Source organism: Numida meleagris, chromosome 9, assembly GCF_002078875.1.
Source record: "Numida meleagris isolate 19003 breed g44 Domestic line chromosome 9, NumMel1.0, whole genome shotgun sequence".
NCBI lineage: Eukaryota > Metazoa > Chordata > Aves > Galliformes > Numididae > Numida > Numida meleagris.
Window position 1 is genome coordinate 7,511,790 of NC_034417.1, and position 7,676 is coordinate 7,519,465.

Consider the following 7,676-nt stretch of genomic DNA (forward strand, 5'->3'; position numbering starts at 1 on the left):
AAAGCCTCTGTTTTTGTTTGGATGTTGTATGTTCAGAAGCAAAGTAACTCCGGTCACTGCCGTCAGTCTGTTTTCTATCAAGTTACTGTGATACTTTACTGCAACACAGCTCAGTTCAATGGAAGTACCAAAGGTCAGCAAGCATTGCTTTTGTATTGACTAGCGTTTGATGGACTACTGGTAAATCCCTAAAAAATGTTTATTAAATTAACATCTCATTAATATAGATATATATTTATAATGTAGCTAATGAAAAATAATTCACATTTGTACCTTTGTTATGTGGAAAAGTAGGCCAAAGGGTATGTTGTGTTAGACTACCTCTGGACGTGAGGCATCTCCATCTCTGAGTTCATGGCTGCATTTTTAAGCATTATGGCTTTAAGTGCTTAGCCTGCCAGGGAAGGAAAAGCTTTGTATGAATTTGTAGGATGGAATTTAATTTTCTTTCTGACTATCTAAGTGCTAATTGGCTTTGTAATGGTACTTACCTTTGCTGAAAATAATAACAATTAAAGCACTTGTGGAATTCCTGTGGAAACTGCTAGCAGACTTTTCTTGAGAATACATTATGTATTTTTCTATGCTTTTATTCAGTTTCATCATTTAAATTGCAAATTGTTTGCACATTATCATTCCAAGAATTTGGATAATTTGATAGCGTTATTATTACTTTTAAAAGATACTATTTCCATTTACTTTATTTATTCCTTTAAGCTTACATAAGTTAGTGTTATTTCAAAGGTTAGTAGACAGAATTTTACTTCAAAAATCGATTTTGTTTATACATTGTGAGAGATACTCTTACGTTCTGGAGATGTAATATGGGAGGAAAACCTGCAGAGGGCACTCTGTTGTCTTAGATGAGGTTGAAGGACTTCAGGCTTAGTGTGGATGTAGTGGATGCAGGATTTTCTAGGCATCTGCAGCCCGGTAAATTCATAATCAGAAAATAATTTGTCCATATAGCAAGGTTTCTTTTAGTGATAAGTGGAGTTTGTGATTAGGCAAGAAGATGAAATTTCTGTTTCTTATGTCTTTGGGATGAAAGGATATAAACCAGAAGTAATGCAATTCTTGTCCTCACCTTCTTTTCTCCAGCAGTGGTTGAATATTTCAGGTGTTCGGGTAATTGGGGAATTAATGTAACTTATTAGGGTAGGAACTGCAATTGCCAAGTGTCTGATACAAAGTGTGCAAAGTTTTCCTTCCACTGAAAGTAGGCTCACTCCAGATATGTGCTCTCCCTCCTCATCAGGAAAATAGTACAGGACAGCTCTGCATAAAGTGATTCATGAATGGAAATTTTTGTTGATTGTGTTATTCCAGAGAGTAACAATCACTCGACTCCATTGCTACAAGAAAAAATATTTTGGATGCTATAGGAAACTGATTGAAATACTGTGTCCCGCTGTATGCTTGAAAAGTGGGTTTAAATTAACTTTTAAAGGATTTAAAATAAGACCACAAGTTACTGCATGTCCTTTCGAGTCCTCTTGACAGTTTTGCTTAGGCAAAATGTTTCCCTGTGAGCCAGCTGGTTCCTCAGCATTGCTGCAGCCTGCCTTGTCTGTCTTCTGCAGAGGAAAATTCCAATTTCAGTAGAGTTTGTTTTCTCGTTTCATTTCTGCTAACATTTTGATTTGTGCCTGAAATGTTGTCATGTCTTTTAGCTGTTATTGCATGATGAAACTGGTTCCACTTGCTTCAGATGCACCATTTACAGAAGCGCTTGTTGCTTTAAACTCAGGATTGGCTCTCATGGAAAGGTGATGTATATAGAGAATGGTCAGCAATGACATAGACCTCTGTAGTTGTGAAGCTCAGCTAACAAAATACAGGTTGCAGTCTGCTTTGATTTGTACCTTGGATCTTCCAGCTTTTCAGATTTTGAATAATTTTTCTTCAAGTTCTGTAAGTGAGAGATACTGTGAGATTGTGAGCGGAGATGTGAACAAGACATTCCAGAGGCTCTCTGCCTGGCACCTAGGATTTCCACTGCAGTTTAGCAGTCTTTTCTACCTGCAAAATCAGGGACAGGTAGTGCTTCAGTGCAGAGAAGGGGGGGAAAAAAAATAGAAAAGCAGCAGACTGAGAAGAGCTGAGTAATCTGGATTCTGATCCTGCTTTAAAGGGGCTGCAAATGATTCTTACCTTTTCAGGCTTTTGGCCAAACTTTCATCATTCACTTCCAAACTCCAATCTGAGCAGCCCTCCTAGTGCGCAGGAGAGAAGCAGACACTTGCTGTGAGAGCAGACCTTCCTTCAGCTCAGCAGGAAACTTAAAATCCACTGCTGTCCTTATGCAGTTCAGTCAAGGGGAGTCAAGACAGGCCAACAGATTGCTGTTCTGCAATAAAGTAGAATTATTCAAGCACCAAGGAAATTTACTTGGCAGGGGATAGCTCCTGTTCAAGTCTTAGCAAGGTTAATTAGACTGCTAACTTTCCGATGAAGGGGGGGATTGTTTTTCTGGCAGGCCCTGTAAGCTGTCAGCTGGAAATTGTGTGTATATATATATATATTTAAAGACACCAATTAATGTATAACAGATATGGCAGGCCCCTGTATTTGGGGGCTTTGACAGAGAAACAGGAAGGCTTGATAGCAGTTCTGTAGTTCTGTTCTCTGCTTCCACTTCCACTGGAGGTGTTGTTGGGACTTTAGTGCTTCCCTCAACACCTAGGCTCAACCTCTCAGAACCTGATCTTTTGCCTGTAATCCAAAATGATATTCTACCCATCTATTCATCTTGATCTATAGTTTTAAGTTGGAGTGAGCTGTAAAGTCCTGGAAAAAGCTGAGTCCTTACAATCCGTATTCTAAGTGTCTTTTTTAACATTGTGGCAAGTACGACAAGAAAGAAAATGCAAAAAATTCTGCGTTTGTTTGTTACTGCCAATGCAGCTTGTCTCCTTGATGCATGTGTTCTGTCCCCAAGTTCCTGCGAGACATTGTGAGAGGGGAAGTTATTAGCAGCTCTACAGAATGGTGACTAGGAACTCTGCACAGCTTTATATTGCCACTGCAAAGGAGCACATTTGATTCATATCCTGTAGAAAGCAACACAATAGTGAAGAGGCTGGAGAAGACAGATTTGTTCAGATCATTCAGAAGATGACCTGGGTCTTTCAGTAGCCTTTTCTTGAAAGCACCTCCTGACAATTGCCTGAAAGTAATTACTCTCTGAGAGATGAATGGCAATAACATGTATTTGGTTTGGGCTTGTATTAAATCTGGAGAGGATGTCATCCTGGTACAAGGGTGAGTTGGAAAGTGAGGAAAATCTATTAGGTAGTTTCTCTGGCTTGCTGTTCTGGCTGATGAAGGCAACCCAGATACTAAAGATTAAACTAAGTGGATGTTTTGTCCAACCCTTAAGCATTTCAAGTCAAGATTCAGGCATACTCCTAGTTTTGAATGTTCTTTCTCTAAAATTGGGAATTCTGGATGCACACTGTGTTTGAAGTGGAGCTACACTGGCAAAGCTGTGTAGCTCCACTTTAAAAGCTACTAGGGTGTGTCACCATCAGAACACCTCTTAACAGTAATAAAACATGCCACAGGATCTGTAATAATCTTGGATACTCTGGAATGCCCATTTTATCTGAGAAATCAAAGTCTATAAAGTCAGAACACTCTGATCCATTCCCTTGCCGTTTTTGTTTGGCACTGGATCCAGGTATTATGAAGCAAGACTATTCCCCTCTCCCCCCACACTTATTTATTTTTAACCCCTGAAAAAACAAATCTGAAACTTTTTAAGCTGTGTTGTGTCCTGAATATTACTTCTGTCATTTATTTATAAACCTCTATAAATAGAATTCTCTAATGAACTGGTAATCCATAACTGGCACCTCGTAGTAAGAAGGAACAGGCCTACCCTGCATCCATCTCTATGTATACGCTGAGGTGTAGAACAGGTACTGTCTGTTCGGGTGTATTGATTTAGGTAGCTGACTATAGAGCAATTTAAAGAAGATTGGAGTAAGGCGAGCGTGTTTGTCTCTTCTGTGATGATTCATGTGGGAGACTGCCTCAGCAAACAGTAATTATTGTTTCATCGGAAAAGCTTTTAATATAGTAAATTTCACCTAGTGACAATGTAATGTGACTGTTTGAAATAACAAACTGTATAGGAACCTGCTGGGAGTATCGATAGCACACTGCCAAATTAGAGGTGTATGCAGCGGTCTGTCAACTCGCTTTCAGCTAACTGACGTACGGAGGAATGCAGGGAAGCCAAACATACAAATTCTTTTAGACTTTTTTTCAAATTCTGTTTTTATCTTCTCCCAGTTGCCTTTAATCCAGCTGAATGCGTAAACAAGGCTCACGTTTTCTTCTAGGAACTGGAAAAATACTTTGCTCTTTAAAATGTTGCTTAAAATATGATTTTCCCTCCCTGAGATCTGCCTCATTGAAGCTTGTCTGAGGCCATAATTACCACTTTAAAATCTTTATCTTGAAATGCATAGTTCTGACTTCCTCCTCACTTGTTTATTCATTCTGTCTGATAAACACATCTGGAAAGTATCATAAAGAAACCATGTTTATTCTGTATTTTCAAATGGTTCCATCAAAATGAATTCAATGACAGTAATAACAATTCATACTGAATATTTTCAAATTAATATGATGACTTCTTCCCTTCCAATCCATCCGTGGATTCTGCAATTTGGATTGTGCTTTGCAAGACACTGTATGTAGTTTAACGCTGACAACCAAATGCCCAACACAGATTGTTCCTGCTGTGTTCATAAAGCAGTGTCTCTTTGGGCAGGGCTGGGTGCTGGTGCCTCTCATATGTTCTAGCATGGATAGGTTTCTATATTCTGCTTCCTAGTGTAGGACATCCTTGAGATTTTATACTCACAAAATATAGAAAAGACAACACTATACCTTAGAGTCTTGTAGCTTCAGTGACTTTTTTTTAAACCCTTAGGAAGTGAACAGCAGCAGATATTCCGCATATAACTTTCTATCTCCTATCAATACAAGTTCAATATTTTTTCTTATAAAGGTCTTAAAGAGATTTTCTTAGTGTTCAATGTCTCTTACTGAGTAGATGATTCAGGTGTAAGTCCAATCTGCTGGACAGTGTCACAGGCTTTGAAAGATTAATTTTTCTAACATCGTTTTATGCAAGGAGGCATATGTTAGTGCTATCTTTTACTGTCCCTTGGGTAAAATATTTTTGGTTGGGATAAACAGAATCCGTGCAGAGTTGTCATGAATTTTATTGTATTTCCTGTTATATTAAACTTTTAACTGGGGGAATGAGAATCTTCTTTCATTAAAATTCATGTTGAAAAAAATTGACAGTGGTGATCTTGAGAGCTGCATCAAGAGTAGTCTTATAAAGAGATATTTAAGGATGGAAACATGATCTGTTTATGTGGGTGGATAGTGACTGGACAAGGTGGAATGGTTTTAAACTAAGACAGGGGAGATGTAGGTTAGATATTAGGAGGAAGTTTTTCACTCAGGGTGGTGACGCACTGGAACAGGTTGCCCAAGGAGGTGGTGGAGGTCCCATGCCTGGAGGCGTTCAAGGCCAGGCTGGACGTAGCTCTGGGCAGCCTGGTCTAGTGGTTGGCAACCCTGCACTCAGCAAGGGGATTGAAACTAGATGATCATCGTGGTCCTTTTCAACCCAGGCCATTCTGTGATTCTATAATAGTAACGAATGTCTGACTTAGAATGGGCTTCTCCATGTGTATCTGGGATTGTGCAAATAAGATAGAGCCAGGCTCTTTTCTGTGTTGCCCAGTGCCAGGACAAGAGGCAAGGAGCGCAAGCTGGAGCACAGGAGGTTGCATGTAGATGTCAGGAAACACTTCTGTAACATGTGAGTGATGGAGCACTGGCACAGATTGCCCAGAGAGATTTTGAAGACCCTCAAAAGCTGCCTGGACGTGGTCCTGGGAGGCCTGCCCTGGGTGGCCCTGCTTAAACAGGGGAGTTGGACCAGATGGCCTCTTCCAAACTTCACTGTTCTGTGTCCTAATTGTATGCTAAGGAGATGGCAGGCAGAATGTCTGAGATGCTATTCAGTACAGCTATAGTATCAGAGCTAATTAGTAATTTGCTCTATGCTATAATGCTAAAGGAATGTAGTCAGGGCTGTAATTTATTTTTGCACTTCTGTTAGGCGTTAAAGAAAGGAAAACTAACTGCAGCTTTTCACTAGTATGTGTTGCAGGCTGGCTGGTAATACTAAGAAGAAATCTTTCCACTGCATGTGGTGAGGGAATGTGACTTATATCAAAGCCACACAAAATGTTAGACTCCTTGCTTTCCTTCCTTCACCCTCTCCTTTCTGTGGCTGTGTTTTAAAAGATTGAAGGTGTTTCTGAGGTCTACATAGTCATCACTTGGGTTTCCACACTAAGCCCAACATTATTCAAGACTGACAGTATTCATACGCATCCCCAGTAGCCCTATTCATTTATCTCTTGGAAATGTTAAAGAAGAAAGCAGAGCTTCAGATTCATGAGGAAAGTTTTATTAAACCATATAGATTTAATCTAAAGAGAATGAAGCTTGCACCACTATTTTATTGAAGGAAAAAGAATAAAGGTGGGAAATTTTCATGGGGAATGACTAGGATGTATATTAAAACCTGGAGTTTTATGGACAGTAAAATATTCTACTTAAATAAACTTCTGGGATTTTTTTTTATAGTTTCTGCTATGATATTAAAAGCAATTTCAAAGGATTTGCTGCTCATTCTTAGGAATTTCTGACATTTTCTCAGGTCTACCGCTATTTTGGCAATTCCATGCATAGGAAAATCATTAAATACTATTTCTAGTATTTGCTCTTCTGCCTTTTGGCTCAGTTTATAATCAGAATAGGGAAGATAACACCATGCAATCAATAATTTCTCAGTAAACACCAGCAAGTTCTCTACAGCCTGGCACTTCTCTAGCTCAGCACTTGGGAAACTCTGGTTCGGTGTATTCTAAGTGTGCATTTGAGAACAATTCTGTATAAAACATAATATAAGCATAGAGAATAGGTATGTCAAACACCTAAATAAAGTTCTTTTTGTTATGTTTTGTTTGCTTCCCAGTAAGCTGTCATTCCGACCATGTAGCAATTTCTGGGGACAGTTTTCAGCCCAGCTGAAGTTCTCTCTGATTTTTATGCCATAAAATATGCTTATAACTGTTGGTCACTTCTAAATAACATCTTCATTCCACTGTAATGAAATTGATTGAAATAATGAGTCATGTCAGAAGAGAACCCAAACTGGTGCTGGAATTCATTTGGGTTGTGAAAAATGGGGACGTGGCCAGTGGGGCAGTAATTATAACGTATCCTTGAGCTTTTGAATAGCTGTGGACAGACGTGTTTAATAGTGCCTGGAAGGCAGTCAGTCACTGAATCAGTCTTTCCAGAAAAACAATGGAGCATTTGAACTAAGCATTGACTAATAAGTCATTTTTCTTAGGTGCTTTGTTTCCAGCTGGCCATTGTATGCATGAAAGTGAGATCAGTCTGGGTTGATTAAACTACCCCAGTGATGGAGTACTTTGCGCTTCCTTAGGTAGTAGTCTATGATACCAAACAAAGCAAGAGGCAAACCGGTTTATGATTTCTTTTGTTTTGGCCTTTCATGGTTTCAACATGTTGAAACTCACATTCCCTTTCAAAATAGAGATTTTTGG

General features: G+C 39.1%; 1 long non-coding RNA gene across 1 annotated transcript; it reads right to left on the reverse strand.

Moving 5' to 3' along the window:
• LOC110403662 lies at nt 684-2,342 on the reverse strand. The gene is made up of 2 exons (XR_002441778.1): nt 2,155-2,342; nt 684-2,022 (listed from the first exon to the last, which is right to left on the reverse strand). It is a non-coding gene; the product is annotated as an uncharacterized LOC110403662 (long non-coding RNA).